The following is a 25,704-nucleotide window of genomic DNA, read 5'->3' as shown; positions in this document are numbered from 1 at the left end:
GTGGACCCCCCCCGCCTGCTCCGGGCCCCAACACTTGCGATACTTACTTCTCCCGGTTCCAGCGCTGCAGCATCTTCCATCCTCTGACTGTGACGTTCAGGTCAGAGGGCGCGATGACATCACCAGTGTGTGCCCTCTGCCTGAGCAGTCGCAGCACAGAGAGCAGAAAGACGCTGACGCTGAGGAGTCCAGAGCAGAGCAGCATCAAGCAACGAGAGGTGCGTATTTCATTTTTTTTCTATGTTTGGAGCAATATATGGGGCTAATTCTATATGGAGTATCTTATGGGGCCAATAATATAGGGAGCATCTTATGAAGCCAATTCTATAGGGAGCATTATATGGGGCCAATTTAATATGGAGCATCTTATGGGGCCAGTTCAATATGGAGCAGTATATGGGGACAATTACTTATGGAGCAGTATACGGGGCCAATAATATATGAAGCATCTTATGGGACTAATTATATATGGAGCATTTTATACGGCCAATTATACACATGGAGCATTATATGGGGCCCATTATACATGGAGCATCTTACGGGGTCAATTATTTTTGGAGCATTATATGGGACCCATTCTGTAAGGAGTATTATATGGGCCCATTCTGTAAGGAGTATTATATGGGGCCCATTCTGTATGGAGCATCATATGGGGCCCATTCTGTATGGAGCAACATATGGGACTCAGTATACAGTATGGGGCCAATCACATACTGTATGGAGCATTATATGAGGCCCATTATATATGGAGCAATAGATGGGGCCCATCATATACTGTATGGAGAATTATATGTGGCTCACTATACTGTATGGAGCCTTATATGGGGTCAATTCCGTATGGAGCAATATATGCAGCTCATTCTGTATGGAGCACTCTGTGGTGCCCATTATACTCTATGGAGCATTATATGAGGCTCATTATTCTGTATGGAGAATAATATTGGGCTCATTATTCTGTTTGGAGCAATATATGGTGCTCATTATTCTGTATAGAGGACTATTTGGTGCCAATTATACTGTATGGAGCACTATATGGGGCATTATACTGTATGGGGCAATATATGGGGCTCATTATTCTGTTTGGAGCAATATATGGGGCTCATTATTCTGTATAGAGGACTATACTGTCCGGTTTCTGAGGTAATGTAGAATGTACAATAGATATCACTCATGTAATGTAAGAAGTAAAAGTGAAATCTTTGGCATTGTACTATCCTTATATTTCTCTGCCATATGGGTGCATTATAAATTGTGGTATGAGTTAAAGGGGCCCACCAGGACTCTTTCGCCCAGGGCCCATGAAAACCTGGAGCCGGCCCTGAATGCGGGCATATCCATCAGCCTTGGTTCCTTTGGCAAAACAAACAGGAGCATCTGCAACATGAACAAAAATGGCCTCTTATGAGTTTTTTTCAAATACTCTCCTTACCTCCTCCTCTGAAGGTCTTGCTTTGGAGACTTTGGCTATAAGAGATAATGCTGATCTCTTTCGCATTTGTGAGTTTTTTACCTTTCCTTTACATGTTTGTAAAATTGTACGTTTGTTTGTGTCCTACTAACTTGTTGCAAAGTATTAGGTTGGGACAATTTTTGCACATTGTGGCTGTCAGCACTGGAAATGTCCCAATGCTGTGTTTAGCAAGAGGTTACTGGAATGTCTGTGACCACAATAGACCCATAATGTACTAACAATTAGTATGTGGACTAATTGACCCCTCTTTATTTACACTGTTTAAATTTCAGTACAGAGCTATTTTCCCTCTGAAAGTTTTATAAGTTGGGCATGGATAAACTTAGGCTAATTTGATCTCCATGGAAGATTGGCACTCCACAGAAAACTGAGGGGTTCCCTGCCTTGATTGTTCACATAAAAATTGAAAGAAGGCAAGGGAAGTAACATATCTGAGATACCGTACACTGCGGTCCAAAGACTGGGTTTGGAACACCTCATAATAAGGGAGATGTCTGTAGACTGTACTGATACTACAATAGATAGCAAACAAGCAGAGTTTAGCATGAGTGGAGCTCATTTTAGACAGGCGTTATCTGAAGTGCAACCCTCAGAAACACGCAAGACAAATTCTCTGTAGAACAACTGGATGGAACAGGTAAAAAAGAAAGGAGGATAGGTGGATTTTAGCAAATTGGCAGTCCCTTTAAACACCAGTCATTGTGGGCCCAGAAAGAATATAGCTTCCATAGAAAGAGTTGGTTTCTCACATATTCAGAATCAAGGAGTCATCTGGCTGGAATGTGACCTCAGGGCCATGATGAAAGAAACTCCTCCTTCTCAACAAAATCCATATGATTTTGCTCAGCATCCAATATTTGTATACACCTGCCATAACTAAATCTGGACAGACCTGACTGTAATGCATAAGATACTTTGTAGTGCAGCAGGCGTATTGACAGATACAATAATGGGTTATGCAGCAGATGACCAAGACCCTAAAATTGCATTGATAAGTATTGAGACCCTGTGTAATAAGATAAGTGACATTTTCCCCACTGTTTCTTAGAGTAACTGGTTATTCAGTGGCCAAAAGAAACAGTAGCTAAATATATTATCTGATCCCAAGATCTAAGAAAAGACAGACAGATCAACAGCCATGTTTGTTGCACCATACATAAACGGGGTAAATACTAGTGACAATGAGGCTGTGCATTGGGATGAGTGGACACGCGGATGTTCTGGTTCATTTTGCCTAACTGTAGCTCAAAGTTCGGTTTGGCATCCAAACTTGTCCCCGAACCCAAACCCAATGGAAGTCAATGACGTTCCGAATTTCAGTGCCTTAAAATGGCTGTAAAATGGTCATGGTAAGGTCTAGGGGGCTGCAAAAGGAAGCAAAATGAGGATAAGAGCAGAACAGTTGCCCTGCAAACAAATTTGGATTGAGAAATTACTTGAAATAGCATAGAATAAAACAAACTAAAATTATAAACTTGAACCAGGAGAAAGAGTTTAAAGTGGATTTGGTGGTTGAGGAGGAGGTGGTGGTGTAGGTGGAGGTGTATGACGAGGAGTTAGCCAACACTTTTACTGTGCTGTTTTTTATTTTTTATTTTTTTTGGGAGTACTCTGAACACAGGCAGTGTAATAATCTGCTAGCCACTCTCTCTCTGTATATAGGCTGTGAAATAGTCTGCACTTTTTTTAGGTGAAAACAAGTAGGAGAGCATCATATAGGGGACGCGGCCATGTTGCTACTGGTGGTAGTGTAGCTGCTGCAGAGAGAGAGAGAGAGAGGATATGGTCGATCTGTGCCTGCTACGCGCACAGATTAAATACTTTCCTCAGGTGCACACAGGCGACAGGACCTTCTGAGTAATTTCGTTAGACCAAGTACAGCTGGATGAATTTTGAGGCCAGAAAAAGTAGAAATGGTTTTAGCTCAGTTGGCTGAGAGTGCCTGCAGTTCCTCTGTTTGTCTTCCACTTGGTCCCCTGCTGAAAAATGCAGATTTTGCACCTTGCGCTCATGTGCCTCTGTCTTCCACCTCACCTGCTTACAAATCAGGCAAGCAGTCTGAGAACCATCTATACAAGCCTCTATGCATTTTGGAAACAAGTCCTGTGGACCAAATATCTTTTTAGGGCCACAACTCGTACAGACACAGGGATAGAGTATAATTATTTTTTATACCCACTAATTCACACACTGCTGCAGTGTATAATTATTTTTTAGGCACACTACTCGTACAGACACGGCTGCAGAGTATATTAATTTTTTTTATTCACACTACAAGTACGATCATGGCTGCAGAGTATAATATTTTTTAGGCTCATAACTCATGCATACATCGCTGCTGAGCACACAGAGGCTTTTTGCCACAGACACAGGTGTGGAGTACACACAGAGGCTTAAAGGCACAGAACGCCGACGGATACAGGTGCAAAGTATACAGAGGCTTAAAGGTACAGTACTTCTATTGAAATGCATGCAGAGTACACATATCTACTTTTTGGCACAGTACTTCCACTGAGACGTGTGCAGAATATGAATAAAGAAGCTTTTTTTTTCAGAATGCTTATACACAAAAGTATAATACTATCCCTCACTCCAGCTGTGTCCTGTCCCTACACTTATCAGAGCAGAATTGCGGCCACACCCGTGATCCGGCATTTATACTAGCCGGGTAATATGGTGTGTTGGCCAATCACAGCCATGCCAATATTTGGCAATATCATGGCTGTGATGGCTCCAGAAGTGCCCACAGCCAAAAAGCTTGGTGATTGGCTGTGCTGCAGCCTTTCAACAAACTTTCTCAGGCAGGAGAATTGTGCTCGGGGTTCGGTACTGCACACTAACTTTACAGTTTGAATTCGCTCATCCCTAACTGTGACCACAGCCCAATGATTTGTAGAGCCCCCTGTACCACTTCTGCCTCATGACTAAAATCAGATGAACCCAGTTTTCAGTTTTTCATTAAAAAGTTACTTTTGCCATGTAAAGTGAACACGGGGCATAGCAAACAGTATTACAAAGTGAACAAACTTCTAGCCTACTCACAATACAGAAACCTAACAACTGCCTGTAAAATTATATCCTGTAAACACACAGTCAGCATTCCTACTCAGTGCTATGGTGCCTTGTAATTTATTGGGACAAGTTTTATTCTGCAAATTATGATGTCATATTGTTTGCACTGCAGAAGGTATGTAGTAAAAAAAAATCTTCAGAAACACCCAGAGGAATTTCAGAATTTCACACAGTCATTGCCTCATCACTCCCCTTGACTGTCAGTGCTCTTGGCACGGTACCAGATGCAATACCAGAATACATTAGAGACCCGTTTGATGAAGAACCACAGACATCGCTTTTCAGATTTGTGCTCATACCATTGAAACAGATGCTTTTTCTAATACTTTCTGTCAGGATGTACTGTAACTCAGCATGTCTACTACCTTGATCTCTGGTTATCTGCATAAGGGCTCCTACTCACTTGTGCGAGACTCAGGCAACACCCTGGCACTGCACCTGGCACAGAGGAGTGGAGTATGTGGCTGCATGTATTGCAATGCGGCCGCACGCTCCGATCTGAGTAACGGGTGCAGAGCTGGGTTTTAAACATGTGAGACTCATCCGAGTTACTTGCAAGTGAGTAGGAGCCCTAAGAAGTAGAATACAGATCTTGCTCTCTCTCAGACTCATTTTGCTACACCTATGGAGACATGCTTACGGGCATCTGGTGGCTCTCAGGTCTTTATTCTCTTGCCTGGTTGCTATATCATTTTGAATGACACAGGTATCAAAAGAAGTGATGATTGAATTGACATAATTTCCCGATTCACCTCAGTTGCAGCTACAAAAATATCAACCCTGTCTATAAAATGTCAAAAATTCAATGCTGAAAAAAATTGTCTCAAAAATATTTTTCTAAAAACACTGTTGCAGACTGATTTCATACAATTATCCAAGTTTGAATTATGTAATTATGTGTTAAAATGTAATTCTGAAAAGCAAATTTACTAAAGTCTGTGAACAAAACCAGTTAAAAAAGTAGACTCAAACATTGAGCCCGGCAGTGTGATATATGTGGACCCAGGAACTTGTCCCTGTTTCAGACAAATTGGGGAAGCTTCTAAGACTGGATTGTATTTTCCTCATGACTCTAAACTGTCTTTATCCAAACTGAAGAAAAGGACAGCGCCACACCGGATAGTGAAAAGCAGCTCACATATTTATTCTGCCTCCTGCGGCAACGTTTCGGTCCGAAGACCTTTGTCAAGTCTTCGGACCGAAACGTTACCGCAGGAGGCAGAATAAATATGTGAGCTGCTTTTCACTATCCGGTGTGGCGCTGTCCTTTTCTTCAGTTTGGATTTGGATGTTCTATCTGGGATGGACCCCCTGGTGAGGACGTGCACCCTGATGTCCATAGAGACTATATAATTATAGGGTGCGGCTTTACTGCTTTTTTTGTAATCTAAATTGTCTTTGTCACATGCAAATTTAACTGATTATGTTGTTCCCAAAGGGTACTGTCACACAGTGCAATTTTGATCGCTACGACGGTACGATTCGTGACGTTCTAGCGATATCGTTACGATATCGCAGTGTCTGACACGCAGCAGCGATCAGGGACCCTGCTGAGAATCGTACGTCGTAGCAGATCGTTTGGAACTTTCTTTCGTCGCTTGATCACCCGCTGACATCGCTGGATCATTGTGTGTGACACCGATCCAGCGATGTGTTCGCTTGTAACCAGGGTAAACATCGGGTAACTAAGCGCAGGGCCGCGCTTAGTAACCCGATGTTTACCCTGGTTACCAGCGTAAACGTAAAAAAAACAAACAGTACATACTCACATTCCGGTGTCTGTCCTCCGGCGTCTCAGCTTCTCTGCACTGTGAGCGCCTGCCGGCTGGAAAGCGAGCACAGCGGTGACGCGGTGACATCACCGCTCTGCTTTCCGGCTATGGTGCTTACACAGTGGAGAGAAGCAGAACGCCGGGGGACAGGCACCGGAATGTAAGTATGTACTGTTTGTTTTTTTTACGTTTACGCTGGTAACCAGGGTAAACATCGGGTTACTAAGCGTGGCCCTGCGCTTAGTAACCCGATGTTTACCCTGGTTACCCGGGGACTTCGGCATCGCTCCAGCGCCGTGATTGCAAAGTGTGACCGCAGTCTACGACGCTGGAGCGATAATCATACGACATTGCGACGTCACGGATCGTGCCGTCGTAGCGATCAAAATTGCACTGTGTGACAGTACCCTAACTTCAAATTATAACTGATTTTCATAAGCAGGTGTTTGCCTCATTTCTGGACCTGGACTCTACTTCGCTTCCTAATGGTGCTTGGGATGTGTTCAACCCCTTTCCGACATTGGGCGCAATAGCACGTCCATGTCAGAATCCCTCCATTCGATGTGGGGCTCCGGTGCTCAGCCCACATCTTTTCTTGCACATGTCAGCTGTTTTTAACTGTTTGTGAATCCCACAGCCATCGGTGGAATAGCAATCCATCCACGGCTGTTAACCCGTTAAATGCCGCTGTCAATCTCTGATAGCAGCATTTAAGTCACGCTTTTTGGAAGTGTGCCAGAAATCCCGCCCATCGGTGAGCTCGTCACGTGATCGCGGGTCACTGATGAGTTGGCATGACAACCAGAGGTCTCCAGCAGACCTCAATGGTTGTCAGAGCAAATGAGCATTTCTGCTACATACAGGCAATCTGATCATCGCCTGTATGTAAGCAGCCGATCAAAGTACTGCAGCTTTTAGTCGCCCATGGAGACTATTGAAGCATGCAAAAACTAAAAAAAAAAAGTATTTAAAAAAAATAAATAAAGTTTAAATCATCCCCTTTCGCCCCATTCAAAGTAAAACAATACAAAAAATCAAATATACACATATTTGGTATCGCCGAGTTCAGAATCGCCCAATCTATCAATATAAAAAAAATTAACCTGAACGCTAAACGGTGTAATGAGAAAAAAATTCAAAATGTCAGAATTACTTTTTTTTTGTCACTGCTAGATTGCAATAAAATGCAATAAGATCGTATCTACACCAAAATGGTATCAATAAAAACGACAGCTCGGTGCGCAAAAAGTAAGCCCTCACCCAACCCAAGATCACAAAAAATGGAGATGCTACGGGTATCTGAAACATGCACCATTTTTTTTCTTTTACCAAAGTTTGGAAGTTTTTCACCACTCAAATAAAAAAGACATGTTTGATGTTTATGAACTCGTAATGACCAGGAGAATCATGGTGGCAAGCCAGTTTTTGCATTTATTGAACATGGTAAAGAATTTAAAAAAAACTTTGGAATTGCACTTTTTTTTGCAATTTCAGCGCACTTGGAATTTTTTTCCCATTTTCCAGTATACTATATGTTAAAACCAATGGTATCATTCAAAAGTACAACTTCTCCAGCAAAAAAACAGGCCCTCACATGGCTATGTTGACAGAAAAATAAAAAAGTTATGACTCTGGGAAGGGAACAAAAAACGAAAATGCAAAAATAAAAATACCTCCAGTCATGAAGGGGTTAAAAGATACCAGGATCTGTATAGCCTAGGTGAGAATAAGCTTAACAGGTGCACAGGATTTTCAAGCCAAAAGGCGAAAACACAATGCATGTTTCCCACTGCAAAAAAAAGATCATCCCCTTCTCTGCCCAAAGGCCTTTTCTGGCCAGAAATGTTCAATAAGGAAAAACATGTCTTGATTCTGGATCTAATTGATGCACACATTGTGGTCTCATAATAATATTTTAATTGTCTGCCAACAACGGACCTTCACCCTAAGTTATGTGCATTGGCGCTTCCGGGTTGAACACAACTGGAACGCATGATGCACTTCGGGTCATGCGCACAGTTCTGTGTTATGATACACGGTGTTGAGAGCTGGGTTTCCGGTACTCTCAGACAGAAGCGCCATCTATGAATTTCTAGCACCTCCCTAAGACATGCACCCAATCTTGGTACACATGTGAGTTCAAAAGAGCAGTATGAGCAATGTTAATTCAGACACTTTACCAGAGGGGACTGACCTTGGAGGTTCAGCTTCATATGGACCTTACGCCAAACATCTTTGTATCATCTGCCAGATAAGTCTTTTTTGCTTATGCTCACTCCTGATGAATCTCTATAGGAAGGGAAATGCTTTGAGTGAAAGAGTGTACAGATTGGTCATTTTTTCCTCTGCTGATTATATTGAGCGTTCTATTTGAATTACCCTACTAATCTACATTTTGGGTGTCATGAAATGCACTTTTATGTTGTTGGAAGTTAATAAGGCACGAAATACTTTAACCGGTCAGTGTCTGTGAAAATGTTATATTAGTGACACAAAGCCATATACTGTTTATAAAATCTTCACCATAGAGTGCAAGATTTGACTTGTTAGGCTGGGGTCATACTTGCGTGTGTAATACAAGAAACTCGTGTGAGTCTCTCACATCAATACCCAGCACTGCCGCTGGCACTTGGGACTGGAGTGTGCGGCTGCATAGAAATACATGCAGCCGCACAGTCCGGACCTTAGTGCCTGCGGCAGTGCCGGGTATTGATGCCCGAGTTTCTCGCATTATACATGCAAGTGTGACCCCAGCCTTAATGTGATGATGTCACAATTTGCTTACTATGGCTCTATTGACCATGCTGAGCCCCTTCTTTTTGAACTATCTTATCAATATGTATCTTAAGTGACTTCAGACACACCTGCTACATTTTATGCACTTTTTCATAGTATCTCTACAGTATATTGCTATCTGAGTAATCTAATGCCATATTTCATGTATTATAATTTTGAAACATATATGGTCTTTTCCTTCTCTTTTTATCTGTGTGACAACATCTAATGTAAAACCCTTGTGGCAAAAATTTGCATCCCTATAGCTATTGGTAATAATAACCACTTTACCTTCTCCCGTAAAATTATAGCAGGGGCTCCATTCTCATTGCATTTAGGGTGCCAACCACCACTGTTAGGCAGTTGTGAAGAGTACAGAGATGAATAGATAAACAGTACTGTCCAAATAAAGAGCTTATTTGTGGAAATTGACCCCTATAAATCTATATATAATCTATATATACATATAAATCTATGTGCCACATGCACACTTAAAATTCTGACATTTCCATCTATCTTAGGCCGGTTTCGCATTTGCGTATCTGTGTGCAGCCTTTGATCCATATAGGTGTACGTAGGGACATGCGTTTGCATCAGTTCGCATGTGGATGAGTACGCATTCGTCATTTCGGGGTGTGCGGCGGGTACAGCGAATGCAACATGTTGCATTTTTTGAGACGTCAATTATGTGCAGTCATCCGCATGCGGATAATTACGGATGGAGTGCATCAAAACAATGCATTACTGTCTATGGGAACGCATTGGTACGCAAGGACATGCATATGCATGTGTTCGATGTGCTTGTGTACTTTGGACTGCGCATGTCCAGGAACTGTTTTGAGACACGCCCATTGAGACACGCCCTCCTGGAAATATCACACGCATGCGCATAAACAACGCAAACGCAGGCAAAAAGGCATACAAACGCATGCACAAGCAGCTTTTTTTTGCTGTCATGCGTAAGCTGATGCAGATAAAAACCGCTGCTTAAACATGCGTTTGCATGCATTTTGGCATGCGTTTGCACATGTAGATGATACGCTGTGCACAGAAACGCTAATAGCAGAATCTACACAACAAAAAATGACTGAAGGGTCCAAGTATCTCTAGAAAATTACCATTTATTGATTAAAAAATAGCCACAGTATATCAAAATACAAAAGTGTAAAGGAGAAATGTGTAAGATGTTACATACAATAGAGAATATTGCAAAAGTTGAGACGCGCACAGGACATAGGAACGGACATGAGGTGAAACACATAACCTCATGAATGAGAAAGAATCAGTAATTACCCATATAGTACCGCCTCAAACAGAGGGGGTTACATCAGATAGTATGAACTCCAATGTGCCCTCCATAATACCGTAGTAGTGCCTAAAGCACCATACGTGGTAAGGGAAGACCGCCATAAATAAATAAGTCAGACCATAATTACCGAATAGTAATGGCGATCCAGGGCACAGCCGTATCCTTATGACCCAGCGCGTCAGCCCCCCCCAGAAACGCTATTTACTGTAAGACCAGGGAGACTATGGAACTCTCTGCTGTATGATGTTGTAATGAGTGATTCATTACTTAAGTTTAAGAGGGGACTGGATGCCTTTCTGGAAAAGTATAATGTTACAGGGTATATACACTAGATTCCTTGATAGGGCGTTGATCCAGGGAACTAGTCTGATTGCCGTATGTGGAGTCAGGAAGGAATTTTTTTCCCCAATGTGGCGCTTACTTTTTGCCACATGGGTTTTTTTTTTGCCTTCCTCTGGATCAACATGTTAGGGCATGTTAGGTTAGGCTATGGGTTGAACTTGATGGACTTAAAGTCTTCCTTCAACCTTAATAACTATGTTACTATTGTTGCTATGTCTTCCTCATGACACACACTGCACAGCAAGGCGAGGGAGCGCTGCTTGTCCACACTATATGTAAAGGTCCACAGCCGTAATAGGCGCCTTATACCCTTCAGATTCAATATCTGGACTATTTAACCCCTGGATTCCACAGGGATCTCTCTTTTCTAATCTTGAACTCTGCTCTTATATTACATCTGAATTAAGCAACTTATGATTAAGACCACAGAGAAGTCGAAACGTCAGAAATTTGTGTTGCATTAATTATTTTTTCCGGTGTAAATTGATATCTAATTCATTGCCATATTGTATCTTTAATACATTTTGCATCTCTGAAAGATATTCCACAAAGGGTGTGCGGTGAATCCTAGTTTATTGGTATTAGGACCTCCATGGTCTGTTACACCAGCACCCTGCATTATCACAGAGTGCAGGCCAATTTTTGTTTATGTTCTGGTACCAGAACAGACGGACCTGAACATCCATCAGTTTTCCCATCACTAGTTATAACCATATGGCTTGGGACAGCTCATAGAATCTCAGTATCATCTCTATGCTGATGACACACAGATCTACATCTCTGGACCAGATATCACCACCCTACTAACCAGAATCCCTCAATGTATATCCGCTATTTCATCCTTCTTCTCCTCTAGATTTCTAAAATGTAACATGGACAAAACAGAATTGATTGTCTTTCCATTATCTCACTCGACCCCCCAACGAACCTATCAATTACAGTAAACAGCTGCCCACTCTCCCCTGTCCCACAAGCTCGCTGTCTCGGGGTAATCCTTGACACTGATCTCTCCTTCAAATCTCATATCCAAGCCCTTTCCACTTCCTGCCACCTTCAACTCAAAAATATTTCACGGATCCGTACATTCCTAAACCAAGAATCTTCAAAAACCCTAGTCCATGCCCTCATCATCTCCCGCCTTCACTACTGCAACCTCCTGCTCTGTGGCCTCCCCTCTAACACTCTCGCACCCCTCCAATCTATTCTAAACTCAGCTGCCCGACTAATCCACCTGTCCCCCCGCTATTCCCCGGCCTCTCCCCTCTGTCAATCCCTTCACTGGCTCCCCATTACCCAGAGACTCCAGTACATAAGCCTAACCATGATATACAAAGCCATCCACAACCTGTCTCCTCCATACATCTGCGACCTCGTCTCCCGGTACTTTCCTGCACGCAACCTCCGATCCTCACAAGATCTCCTTCTCTACTCCACTCTTATCTCCTCTTCCCACAATCGCATACAAGATTTATCTCGCGCATCACCCCTACTCTGGAACTCTCTACCACAACATATCAGATTCTCACCTACCATCGAAACCTTCAAAAAGAACCTGAAGGCCTACCTCTTCCGGCAAGCCTACAACCTGCAGTAATCACCAATCGACCAAACCACTGCACGACCAGCTCTATTCTTACCTACTGTATCCTCACCCATCCCTTGTAGATTGTGAGCCCTCGCGGGCAGGGTCCTCTCTCCTCCTGTACCAGTTGTGACTTGTATTGTTCAAGATTATTGTACTTGTTTTTATTATGTATACCCCTCCTCACATGTAAAGCGCCATGGAATAAATGGCGCTATAATAATAATAAATAATAATAATAATAATATAACAGCAGAATTGATATATTCTTGCAAATAGCAACTAAAGGTTTTCTACCTCATTATATAAATCAATCACTGATTCTAGCTCAAAAACTGAAAACCTTATATGGTAGCTGAACCTGTTATTTCTATATATAATTGCAAATGTGTGAGGTACATTAGCGCATATATAGAGCAGTTTTACAAAAATAGGATAGCAGTAGATATGAGATAAAATGTTCATCACTCGAGTTCGCCTAGGGTATGCTCTGAGTATCGCAGGTGTTCGAGTGAGATGTTCGAGTCCCCAAGGCTGCATGTTTCGTGGCTGTTAGACAGCCACAAAACATGCGGGGATTGCCTGACATACATGTTTTACCAACACCAAACATGGGGGCGCAAGGACTCGAACAGGTCACTTGAGCACCCGCGAGGCAAACTGGAGTAACGAGCATTTGCACTCATCATTAGTTAACAGTTGATTTTTCTTTTTTTGCCAGCAGTGCTGGGGTGTGTACCGTATGTGTGCTAGAGGGAAATGAATGCTGTTTTCACAGGACTGATAGCTCTGACCTTGTGAGGGTAACTCAATAAGGTAAAAGAACTCCCAAGAGTTAGCATTTAAGATGGGTGAATGGACCTGTTCTCATGGATCTGTTTCATAGGAGCTTGGGTGAGCAAGATATTTTGTTCATTGCTCCAAGCAATTTTTCTATTTGTGTCTTTATCTTAATGCTATTCATTGCATCTTGAATCTTCATGCGCATTTGCAAACAGTGGACATCCAGCTTGCATAAGCTGATTTTAATTATAATTGCTTTGTGATTGATAAAGGTGTTGATTTTCTGTAAAGACAAAAAGAGGCAACTTATAAAGAAAATAATCAATACAGCTATTACAATCCATAATCTGTCGTTATATTTTACAGCTTTATAAAACCATGTTTCGATTCAGCTAAAAGAAGCCAAGGCTAAGCCTGCAGATATTGTAAGAACATTCTATATGGTATTCTTCAGAACTGATGTACTCACAGACACAAGATGCCTTGAAGTATTTTGCGACATAGTTTGTCCTTGAAAACTAATAATTGTGTTTTGTTTATGAATTGTTTAATTGTAACTGATGTTCAACATTGTTTTTCCAGGCTCGCAAAGAAACGCCATGGCCATTAGCCAAAATTTTGAATTAAATACTGCACCTTTTTGCAGACGGTCAGATCCTTCTCTCATACCTATAGGAATCTTAGAAAAAAACAGAGGAAAGACACCGAATACACAAATCCAAGGAATGATATGAAGAAATAAGTTGTATTATATTACATAAACAAGTGAGTTAGGGGTGGGGGGAAAAACTAGGAAGAAAAACGAACACAACACAAGGGGCAAAATATTTGCCCAATGTATAACTAGCAGCAACAAGATAAGGTGTATTAGATAGATGATAAAGTAAGTGCCTATGTGCAAAATTGCAATCATATGGCCTGATGGTATCAGTATATCTATCTATATATATATATATATTTATATATAGTGATGCAGATATATAGTCAATGCCTGGATAATGTATAGATAAAGCAATAAAGGGTAATAAGTATGTGCATGTGCAGTATATAGAGGAAGGTAAGGGCCAAGGTGAGGAGACTTTTAAGCTGCAGTGCACCGCTGGGAAACCATATCTCACACTTTGCACTGACGAGGGTCTTGCCCATGTTCTAGAGGCTAGTGTCTGACTGACTGAGTCTGTGGACAGGAGTCTTTTATAAAGGTGACTATGTAAGACAGCTGTCTTTAATGCAGTTAATGAGTTGATTAAGAGCATCTAACTGGTCTGTAGGAGCCAGAACTCTTAATGGTTGGTAGGGGACCAAATACTTATTTTTCACTCCAAAATGCAAATAAATTTATATAATTTATACAATGTGATTTTCTGGATTTTATTTTTGATATTCTATCTCTCAATGTTAAAATTAAACTACCATTAAAATTATAGACTGTTCATGTATTTGTCAGTGGGCAAACTTACAAAATCAGCTAGGGATCAAATACTTATTTCCCCTACTTTAAATATAGTCAATGTCTGGATGCTGTATAGCTAATGCAATAAAGGGTAATAAATATGTACAGGTATATGGAGGAAAGTAAGGGCAAAAGGATAAAGTGCCTGTGCTGGAAGTGGCAGAAAGTGATCAGCTGCAGATAATAAAACCACTTGTAAGAAAGGCATGATTCAAAAATTTAATATAAGTGCTGAGTAGATGGTAAGTAAATCCTCATATAAGTACTTGCAGATTGTAGATGGGGAGGGCGCATCCAAGGGACATTCTGCACATGCAGATTGCAAAAACAAAATTAAAAATGCAAAATAAAATGCAAATAAATTTATATAATGTGATTTTCTAGATTATATTTTTGATATTCTATCTCTCAATGTTAAAATTAATCTACAATTAAATTTAAAGACTGTTCATGTCTTTGTTAGTGGGCAAACTTACAGAATCAGCAAGGAATCAAATACTTATTTCCCTCATTGCATATATATTGCCATTTTTTACATTTTAAAACTGACCGATGGAGATTTTGTGTGCTCCGATTGCTTTGACACTTTGACCAAGTTGTCAGACCTGTTAGTCTGTTAGGGTTATGGCATATTCACTATCATAATTAGGAAAGGCCAGGTGATACAAAATTCCAAGCTTTATAAAAACCCAAGCTCCTCTAACCTTGTGCCAAAAACAGCAGCCATGTGTTCTTCTAAGCAGCTGCCTAGCCCTCTGAAAATGAAAATGGTGGAGGACCACAAAGCATGAAAAGGCTATAAGAAGATAACAAAGCTTTTTTCAATTTGTCCTTTCCTCAGCTTGAAATTAATTAAGAAATGGCAGTTAACAGGAACAGTGGAGGTCAAGATAAGGTCTGGAACAAGCAAAATTTCAGTGAGAGCTGCTCATAGGATTGCTAGAAAGGCATATCAGAACATCCGCTTGACTGCAAAAGACCTTCAGAAAGATTCATTGATGATACATTATAGTTCAGAAAAATGGCAGCCAATGGTCTCCAATTTGATAAATCGGCATGGAAGGAAATTTCAATAAACCAGTAGTGATGAAAGTTACTGGGGTTTCCCTGAGCATGCTCGCGTGGTCTCTGAGTATTTTGGCGTGCTCAGAGATTTAGTTTTAGGTGCTGCAGCTGCATGATTTGTGACTGCTAGACAGCCTGAATACATGTGGGGGTGGCCTGTTTGTTAGGGAATTCCCACATGTATTCAGCCTGTCTAGCAGCTGCAAATCATGCAGCTGCGGCAACAAAAACTAAGTCTCCGAGCATGCCAAAATATTCAGAGACCACCCGAGCATGCTTGGGGAAGCCCCAGTAACGAATATGCTCACTCATCACTATAAACCAGTATTTTAGCAATTGCAGATTTTTGTAAAATTCTAGTATGAATTCAATCGCACTCAAATTTGTCTCTTATCTCTAGTAAAGTTCATATAAATTAGCAACAAATAAAAGCCAAATATCTCTTGAACCATGTGGCAGATTTAAAAAAAGATAAAAGCAGAATATTGAGGAGAGCAGTTGAAATTAAGAAAAAAAAATAGACACTTTGACTTAATGACAAAGCAGCACTTTAAACTCCTGAGATTCCTTCAGCACTAGCTGTTAGACTCCAGGATACTGTATATAAAATCTGTTGCTATCCACATGATTTTGGAGCTCCTAGAAACGACTTTAATATGCTAAGTAATTAGCAACACAAGATGTTGACAACAGGCAACTATGCTACATTTCCATATACAGAATGTTTATTTTTGTTAGAATTAAATATGTATTTTGTCCAAGAGAAGAGCAGCCGCAACCCTGACTTTCTGCTGGTTTTCTATTTGTCCAAAGGCAAGGATAGTGAAGCTTGCACTGATTGGAAACCACCTCTCATGATGTAACAACTTCATGAGCCTTGGAAATGCGAGTGCCGATACTGCTGAAATGGCGCTGGCACAGGAGATGTGTACACATATTTTTATTTTAATGAAGGCAAACATTCAGATTGAGATGAGGCTGTCCTAATAGTGTGCAATAGTGATGAGCGAGTATACTCGTTGCTTGGGTTTTCCCGAGCATGCTGGTGTGGTCTCTGAGTATTTGTTAGTGCTCAGAGATTTAGTTTTCATCACCGCAGCTGCCTGATTTACGGCTGCTAGACAGCCTAAATACATGTGAGGAATGCCTGTTTTTTAGGGAATTCCCACATGTATTCAGGCTGTCCAGCAGCCGTAAATCATGCAGCTGAGGCGACAAAAACTAAATCTCCGAGCACTAACAAATACTCTGAGATCACCCGAGCGTGCTCAGGAAAACCCGACCAACCAGTATACTCGCTCAACACTAGTGGGAAATCCTTTTACAATAACTTCAGTCTCCCTTTCTTAAGATTAGGCGTCCCAAAAAAAGGACATTGGTAGATAATGGGTTAAAGTGCCAGAGCTTGCATGATAAATGAAAAAAAATTAAGAATTTATATATTTGAGTTGAGAAAAATTTATGTTTGGTCTCATTTGACAACATGAGGATTCCCAAGAGGTGATATATCCTTTTAAAGATTGTCTCAATAAGCAAAACGTCCAGAAGTCTTTCTGAAGAATTCATATTTGAACATGCTACATATATTAAATAAGCATATTCTGTACCTACTCTATAAATTTTAAACACAGAATACAATTTATTAATTACAATTTCATTTGTATCTGTTCAAATTTACATATACATTCTTATAATCCTATACAATGTTATAATCCTTCCTATTAATAAATAACATTTAAAAATAAAGGCCTCTTCCAAAGTCCATACTTAGCACTTTTAATTATTTAGAAAAAAAGAAATTTACTCCTTATTTTTCTTGACAATAATTGTTTTCCATACAGGATTCTCATTTTTTTTTGCTTCTTGCGGATAGCCATATACTCATCTCCTTCCTTCCCATACTATAGTAGGATATAAAAACAATTACATTAAAAGGAAAAATAAATTGTGAATGTGACTGACAAGTCATGAACTTCCTAAATGTCACCACACCCATCTCTTTATGTTGTAAGCATTCCTGTGGTTTTATCTTCTACTTCTTAAGGTACCTTCACACTAAGCGATTTTACAACGATAACGATAGCGATCCGTGACGTTGCAGCGTCCTGGATAGCGATATCGTTGTGTTTGACAGGCAGCAGCGATCTGGATCCTGCTGTGATATCGCTGGTCGTTGCTGAAAGTTCAGAACTTTATTTGGTCGTCAGATCGGCGTGTATCGTCATGTTTGACAGCAAAAGCAACGATGCCAGCGATGTTTTACAATGGTAACCAGGGTAAATATCGGGTTACTAAGTGCAGGGCCACGCTAAGTAACCCGATATTTACCCTGGTTACCATTGTAAAAGTAAAAAAAAACACTACATACTCACCCTCTGATGTCTGTCACGTCCCCCGGCGTCCGCGCTGCTGCTCAGAGCTTCCTGCACTGAATGTGTCAGTGCCGGCCGGAAAGCAAAGCACAGCGGTGACGTCACCTCTCTGCTGTTAGGGCCGGCGCTCACACAGTGCAGGGAAGCGGACGCCGGGGGACGCGAATGTAAGTATGTAGTGTTTGTTTTTTTACATTTAACACTGGTAACCAGGGTAAACATCGGGTTACTAAGCACGGCCCTGCGCTTAGCAACCCAATGTTTACCCTGGTTACCCGGGGACTTCGGCATCGTTGGTTGCTGGAGAGCGGTCTGTGTGACAGCTCTCCAGCGACCACACAGCGATGCTGCAGCGATCGGCATCGTTGTCGATATCGCTGCAGCGTCGCTTGGTGTGAAGGTACCTTTACTCTGTGTCTGCCTTCAACACTAACATTTTACGAAATTTTGAAAGAATGGAGTCATATTTTTTCCTAGTAATTACAAGAAAACCTTAAAGTAAAAGTTTTATCTAATTTCTACTCATTCATGATTGGGAAATTTTCCATTTTAGAACTGTCTTTTCGCACTCCCCTTCTTCAAAGAACCATAACTTATTAATTTCTCCATCTACAATATTCATATGAGTTTTCTTGTAGGGAGTGTACAGACCAAAAGAAACCTGTTTTTGCGTTTTCACTCATATTTTATTTTGGCATTTATTATTGGGTTAAATAATTGTATATCTTGATTCATCAGACACTTACGGACTTGGCACAGTTAAAACACATTTTTCTTACTATTTTATAGTTCTTTATTATGAGAAAATGTTTTTTGAAGACACCACTCCCATATAACAGGATCAACCAGAACATTCCAAACACAAACACCTCTACTGTCCAATATACATTTTCAGGATTTCCCAGTATAGCATCTTTCACTTACAGATGATTCTTTCTTAGATTTTATTGTGCTGATGATTTACTTGGTTAACATTTTTTATATTTAATATTTCTATTTTATTACAACTTTCTTTTTTAAACTTGTCTTTAATTTAATTTTTGTTTTATTTTTTAGCCCCCCTTAGGGGACATTGACTTGCAATCATTTGATCTCTAAACATTGTTTTTTTTGCAGGACAAGTTGTTACTTTTAATGACACTTTCACCTGACCATGTAATGTCTTGAAAAACGAGAAGAAAAATTCCAACTGTGGTGAAATTGTGAAAAAAGAACAATTCTGACTTTTTTGGGGTATTGTTTTGACAGCATTAATTATATGGTTAAAATCACCTAACACTACGATTTTTCAGGTCACTCTAAGTATAGTGATATAAATTTAGCAAGATTTTTTTTATACGTTTTAGTGATCCCCCTAAAAATTCAGGTTACCTTTTTTCTTTTTCCATTAATGTGTCAATGCTTGTTTTTTGTGTGCTGAGCTTACATTTTTCTTGATGCTATTAAAGAGTACATACGACGTTTTAATCTCTTTATTTTGCCTTTTCTGACAAGACGTTGTTCTTGCATTTTGTTCATTGTTTTGACCAAATAACGCATAGATCAAATAACTTCTTATCTTGAAAGATCAGACTTTTACGGACCTGGTGATATCAAGTATGTTAACCTTTTTTTTGTTTCTTTATTCTGTAAATGAGAAAATGAGTGGTGATTTAAACTTTTATATAGTGCATATTTTTTAAAACTTATTTAAAAAAAAAATTGGTTATGTTTTAGTCGTCTTATTGGGCTTGAATTTGCGATTGTTTGATCATGTATGCTATATCTTGCAACGCCACAGTATTGAAGTATATAGGGAAGTCACAGTTCTCATATGAAGACCAATTAGGCAGTTACGGGGCCTTCAGCAGCCCCCCAGCTGCTATGGGAACCCATCAATTCCATGTGATTGCATGGGGGGCACAATTGGAGCTGGTGCATACATGCAATGATGATCACGCTATTTAAATATTGCTATCAGGGATATCATTGTAGCCTCAACCCCCTGACGAAGCCAGTTCACTGGCGAAACATGTTGGGGAGTTTTAGGAGCTAGTTTTAATAACACTTGCCAGTGTTTGTGGAATGGGAATAAGTGGTTATAGATAGCGGCAGCACTATGTTCCATACCCCTGAATACAGTTATCATATAGGATTAGGACCGTTAGTTAATTGAAAGACTATGGGCTTTAGAGCAGTTTATGGTCATCCTATTGATGTACCCTGACAAGCGGAAGTTTTAGTATCATTCCCCTTTCTTAGTCTTATTATTAAAGTTATGTTTTAGAGTCTTTAGTTGGGTTATTTCCCCTTTGGCAATTTGTGATTCACATGCAACGACGATCACGCTATTTAAATATCGCTATCAGGGATTTAAATCAACACAGCCACTCCATATACATGCTGGAAATTTACACTATGCGGTCATTATCAGGTTATTATTGAAATTCCGTGAGCAACCAGGTGGTCAGGAAAAGCCCAGTGCAGGGTAAAATAGTGAAGGGGCCTTAGGGCCAGTTTAGTGCTGCAGCTACTTTTTTGGCCAAATCCTTTAGGGTCCCAAAGCTCATAAACTTAGTGGCATATTTTAGCTACATGCCATCACTGTGCGGGATGTGAATGCTCCTTGAATGATCAGTTCACTTTTCACTTTTGTATGTGAAAGTATTTGTTGAGAAACTTCCTTAAAGTTTCATTAGCACAACTAAACAAGTATACTAAAATTTGGAACACAGTCATAACATTATTATTTAATGTAGAATTAGTTTACAATGCCATAATGCTGCTCCATTAAGGATATTAATAAATATGTACTCAGTATTTTAGTTGCTTGGCACAAGGGAATCAGTCAGCTGTGATACCATCAGAATGTTCTCTGCTGTAGATGTAACCTAGCTCAGACAGCTAACCCGGCCCACACCACTGAATTACAGCTTTCTATGCACATTGTATATTGACAGTAAGCTGCAAATCAGTGCTATGGATGTGGTTAGAGCAGAGATGATCTCCTGCTGATAACGCATTGATTGTATTGAAACAGCTGCAGACAGTCTAATGATTTGCACATCTCTGAAATCAGTGTCTCAGCCCCTAAGTCATGTTGTCCTCAGATGACATAGCAAAATCTAGTGACAAATTTGTTTTAGGCACATGGAAAGGGATAATGTGATAACATATTTTCCTATTACATATTTTTACCATAACACAAGCCTCAAAACATTTGATCAACTCACTCTTAATTAAAAATACCATGTAAACAATACTTAAGCAGATTTTTTTTAAATTCTTTATAAAATTAATAATTAATAAGTTAATCTGTGTTCAACAAAGCACAACTATTTTTGTTTCCTCTTCAGTGATTAATAATAAAAATATAATGGGTAGATATGGATAAGATAGATGTACACCCATGTACATAATATTTTCAGTATGGTATTTCAAGTTTTAAAAAAGGCCAAGCTCAAAGGACTGATAAGTTGCGTACATGAATGAATAAGAAAAAAATTGTATTTTTATCTCTTTTGGGAGTGCTATTTTTTTTGGACATGCCTTTAATATTTTAAGCCAAAGGATATTGAGGAAGATCTGAAACTGCCGGCACCTGCACTATGAACCTTGCTGCCTAAATTAACTTTATTCTCACTGTCAGCCAGCGCCAGGGGTGCAGTTACAGCCAGCACCAGGGGTGCAGTTACAGCCAGCACCAGGGGTGCAGTTACAGCCAGCGCAGGGGGTGCAGTTACAGCCAGCACCTGGGGTGCAGTTACAGCCAGCGCCAGGGGTGCAGTTACAGCCAGCGCCAGGGGTGCAGTTACAGCCAGCGCCAGGGGTGCAGTTACAGCCAGCGCCAGGGGTGCAGTTACAGCCAGCGCCAGGGGTGCAGTTACAGCCAGCACCAGGGGTGCAGTTACAGCCAGCACCTGGGGTGCAGTTACAGCCAGCGCCAGGGGTGCAGTTACAGCCAGCGCCAGGGGTGCAGTTACAGCCAGCGCCAGGGGTGCAGTTACAGCCAGCGCCAGGGGTGCAGTTACAGCCAGCGCCAGGGGTGCAGTTACAGCCAGCGCCAGGGGTGCAGTTACAGCCAGCCCCAGGGGTGCAGTTACAGCCAGCCCCAGGGGTGCAGTTACAGCCAGCGCCAGGGGTGCAGTTACAGCCAGCCCCGGGGGTGCAGTTACAGCCAGCGCAGGGGGTGCAGTTACAGCCAGCGCCAGGGGTGCAGTTACAGCCAGCGCCAGGGGTGCAGTTACAGCCAGCGCCAGGGGTGCAGTTACAGCCAGCGCCAGGGGTGCAGTTACAGCCAGCACCAAGGGTGCAGTTACAGCCAGCGCCAGGGGTGCAGTTACAGCCAGCGCCAGGGGTGCAGTTACAGCCAGCGCCAGGGGTGCAGTTACAGCCAGCTCCAGGGGTGCAGTTACAGCCAGCGCCAGGGGTGCAGTTACAGACAGCTCCAGGGGTGCAGTTACAGCCAGCCCCGGGGGTGCAGTTACAGCCAGCGCAGGGGGTGCAGTTACAGCCAGCGCCAGGGGTGCAGTTACAGCCAGCGCCAGGGGTGCAGTTACAGCCAGCGCCAGGGGTGCAGTTACAGCCAGCGCCAGGGGTGCAGTTACAGCCAGCGCCAAGGGTGCAGTTACAGCCAGCGCCAGGGGTGCAGTTACAGCCAGCGCCAGGGGTGCAGTTACAGCCAGCGCCAGGGGTGCAGTTACAGCCAGCTCCAGGGGTGCAGTTACAGCCAGCGCCAGGGGTGCAGTTACAGACAGCTCCAGGGGTGCAGTTACAGCCAGGACTGTAGTTAAATTTACAGTTAAAATAGAGACAACCCCACCCCTAAAGATGCATGAACCCATTGTAAGCTTCATGTTAATTTCAGGCCACCATTTCTATGTTAATATTGTAGTGTCTGTAAAGAGAGGGATCCCCCATAAGTTCTTTACATAGACCCCAGCCTTTGTAGTACTTAATATATAGGCTGATATGCAATTATCTAAAAAGATATAAACATTCTGTCATTTAGCCCGATCTGAGAATAATTAGATTATTATTGCATATTGCAATTCATTGGCACGTAGCCAAACAGAACAAAAAACTAAGCACTGCAAACATTTCCTGTGCTGTAGTGAAGACCGCAACACAGAAAAACTGCTTCTTAAGTGATTTCTGGGCCAAGAATAGATATGTAGAAAATGGAAGTAAGTCACTAAAATTTAAAAACTTATTTCTTTTGATATTACATTATGATTTAAAGAGAACTTGACAGTTGATACATGCTGTCAGATCTATGGGAAGCATGTACCAAACACACTCGATTTCAGCCATGTACTTTAAAAGATGGCAGGAGACTGAGCCCAATCAGAGTCTAGTTGGACAGGCGGGTCTTCAGCGGCTTCTCTCGGCTCGCTGCCAGTAACTGACAGCTCTCTTCCTATAGACACAAGCAGGGAGATGACTGTAGTTCACTGGTAATGAGCGGAGATAAATTTCTGTGGATCCACCAGTCCAACTTGTCTCTTGTGTAGCTTAGCCTCTGATGGCTTTTAAAGTGTGATTTGCTCTGAAATGTCAGTGTTTCACACATATGTGGCTAAAATCTGCCCATGAAATTGCAGAGGAACAACATAGCACAGAGTTATAAGAAAAGGTGCTCCAGAATTGCAATTTTATGTTAAATACAAGTACCGTATATACTCAAGCTTAAGCCGACCCGAGTATAAGCCGAGGCACCTAATTTTGCCACGGAAGACTGGGTAAGCATATTGACTCGAGTATAAGCCGGGTATGTATTGTCCTCTCATTCCTGTCCTGCTATGTGTGGCTACCCTAGTTGTATTCATGGCTTAGTGTCCTCCCCATCCTTGTTTGCATGGCTCGCCGTCCTCCCCCGTCCTCCCCCTTATACGCATGCCTTGGCGTCCTCACCCTTGTATGCATGGATCGGCATCCTCCCCCTTGTATGCATGGCTTGGCGTCCTCCCCTGTTCTGCCCCTTGTATGCATGGCTTGGCATGCTCCCCCGTCCTCCCCCTTGTATGCATGGATCGGCGTCCTCCCCTTGTATGATTGGCTCGGCATTCTCCCCCTTGTATGCATGGCTCGGTGTCCTCCCCCTTGTATGTATGGCTCAGCGTCCTCCCCCTTGTATGTATGGCTCAGCGTCCTCCCCCTTGTATGCATGGCTCAGCATCCTCCTTCTTCCTCCCCGTTGTATGCATGGATCTGCATCCTCCCCCTTGCATGCATGGCTCAGCCTTCTCCCCCTTGTATGCATGGCGCTCCACGCCTATGGGATTGGAGACGCATGCTTTTTTATTACCTTAATGAGTGGCACCACGTGAACGCTGAGCACAGGAAGAGCTGCCGCGCTGGGACAACAAAGATGCAGGGACGTGCAGTGACCGAGCGAGGAGGGTGAGTATGATGTCACAGACGCCGGCTCCTGCCACTGCTCCGCTGCTCTGACTCCCCCGCTGGCTTTCTGGACAATGACTCGTGTATAAGCCGAGGAGGGCGTTTTCAGCACAAAAAAAGTGCTGAAAATCTCAGCTTATACACGAGTATATATGGTATTTACTAAACAGAAATGGTAAGAATGATATCAATGATGTCATTTTCAGTAGTAAGAACAGAAAATAGAATGTAAAATATGTTTATTAAATAGTTAAATATAAATAAGTAGGACTATTTTCCTTTCTCAGAGACTAAAATGTAAGTCATTTAAACCTGTAAAATAAGATTATGAAGACGCCATCAACAAGTCATAAATATCCATGAGGCACAAAAGAATAATTAAAAATGCTATTTCCTCTATAAAGGACTGCCTTGTCCAAATGTGCAGAAACTGGATTATTGAAAACAATGTGCAAAAGTTTTAGGCGGGTTTTGAAAGCATGCTGCACAGTAAGAATGCTTTAAAAAACAGAGCGATTAATAGTTTATTTGTATCTATTACCAAAAAGCAAAGTGAATGAACAACAGAAAAACTTAAATCAAATCAATATTTCATGTAACCACCCTTTGCCTTTTAACCCCTTCACCCCCAAGGGTGGTTTGCACGTTAATGACCGGGCCAATTTTTACAATTCTGACCACTGTCCCTTTATGAGGTTATAACTCTGGAACGCTTCAACGGATCTTGGCGATTCTGACATTGTTTTCTCGTGACATATTGTACTTCATGATAGTGGTAAAATTTCTTTGATATTACCTGCGTTTATTTGCAAAAAAAATGGAAATTTGGCGAAAATTTTGAAAATTTTGCAATTTTCCAACTTTTAATTTTTATGCCCTTAAATCACAGAGATATGTCACACAAAATACTTAATAAGTAACATTTCCCACATGTCTACTTTACATCAGCACAATTTTGGAACCAAAATTTTTTTTTGTTAGGGAGTTATAAGGGTTAAAAGTTGACCAGCAATTTCTCATTTTTACAACACCATTTTTTTTTAGGGACCACATCTCATTTGAAGTCATTTTGAGGGGTCTATATGATAGAAAATACCCAAGTGTGACACCAGTCTAAAAACTGCACCCCTCAAGGTGCTCAAAACCATATTCAAGAAGTTTATTAACCCTTCTGGTGCTTCACAGGAATTTTTGGAATGTTTAAATAAAAATGAACATTTAACTTTTTTTCACAAAAAATTTACTTCAGCTCCAATTTGTTTTATTTTACCAAGGGTAACAGGAGAAAATGGACCCCAAAAGTTGTTGTACAATTTGTCCTAAGTAC

The 25,704-nt window shown here is 41.4% G+C and overlaps 1 long non-coding RNA gene across 1 annotated transcript in view; it reads right to left on the bottom strand.

The window, feature by feature from the left end:
- Positions 1 to 24,369, bottom strand: part of LOC143773792 (uncharacterized) — a 143,407-nt gene extending 119,038 nt beyond the window's left edge. Inside the window, exons 1-2 of the long non-coding RNA XR_013215363.1 lie at positions 24,283 to 24,369; positions 8,510 to 8,604 (exon numbers count right to left, since the gene is read on the bottom strand). This is a non-coding gene — a long non-coding RNA (uncharacterized LOC143773792). The remainder of the gene's footprint in view (positions 1 to 8,509; positions 8,605 to 24,282) is intronic.
- Positions 24,370 to 25,704: the final 1,335 nt, after the last annotated feature.

This window comes from Ranitomeya variabilis, chromosome 5 (genome assembly GCF_051348905.1).
Source record: "Ranitomeya variabilis isolate aRanVar5 chromosome 5, aRanVar5.hap1, whole genome shotgun sequence".
NCBI classification, from domain to species: domain Eukaryota; kingdom Metazoa; phylum Chordata; class Amphibia; order Anura; family Dendrobatidae; genus Ranitomeya; species Ranitomeya variabilis.
This window is presented reverse-complemented; position numbering and strand designations above follow the sequence as displayed.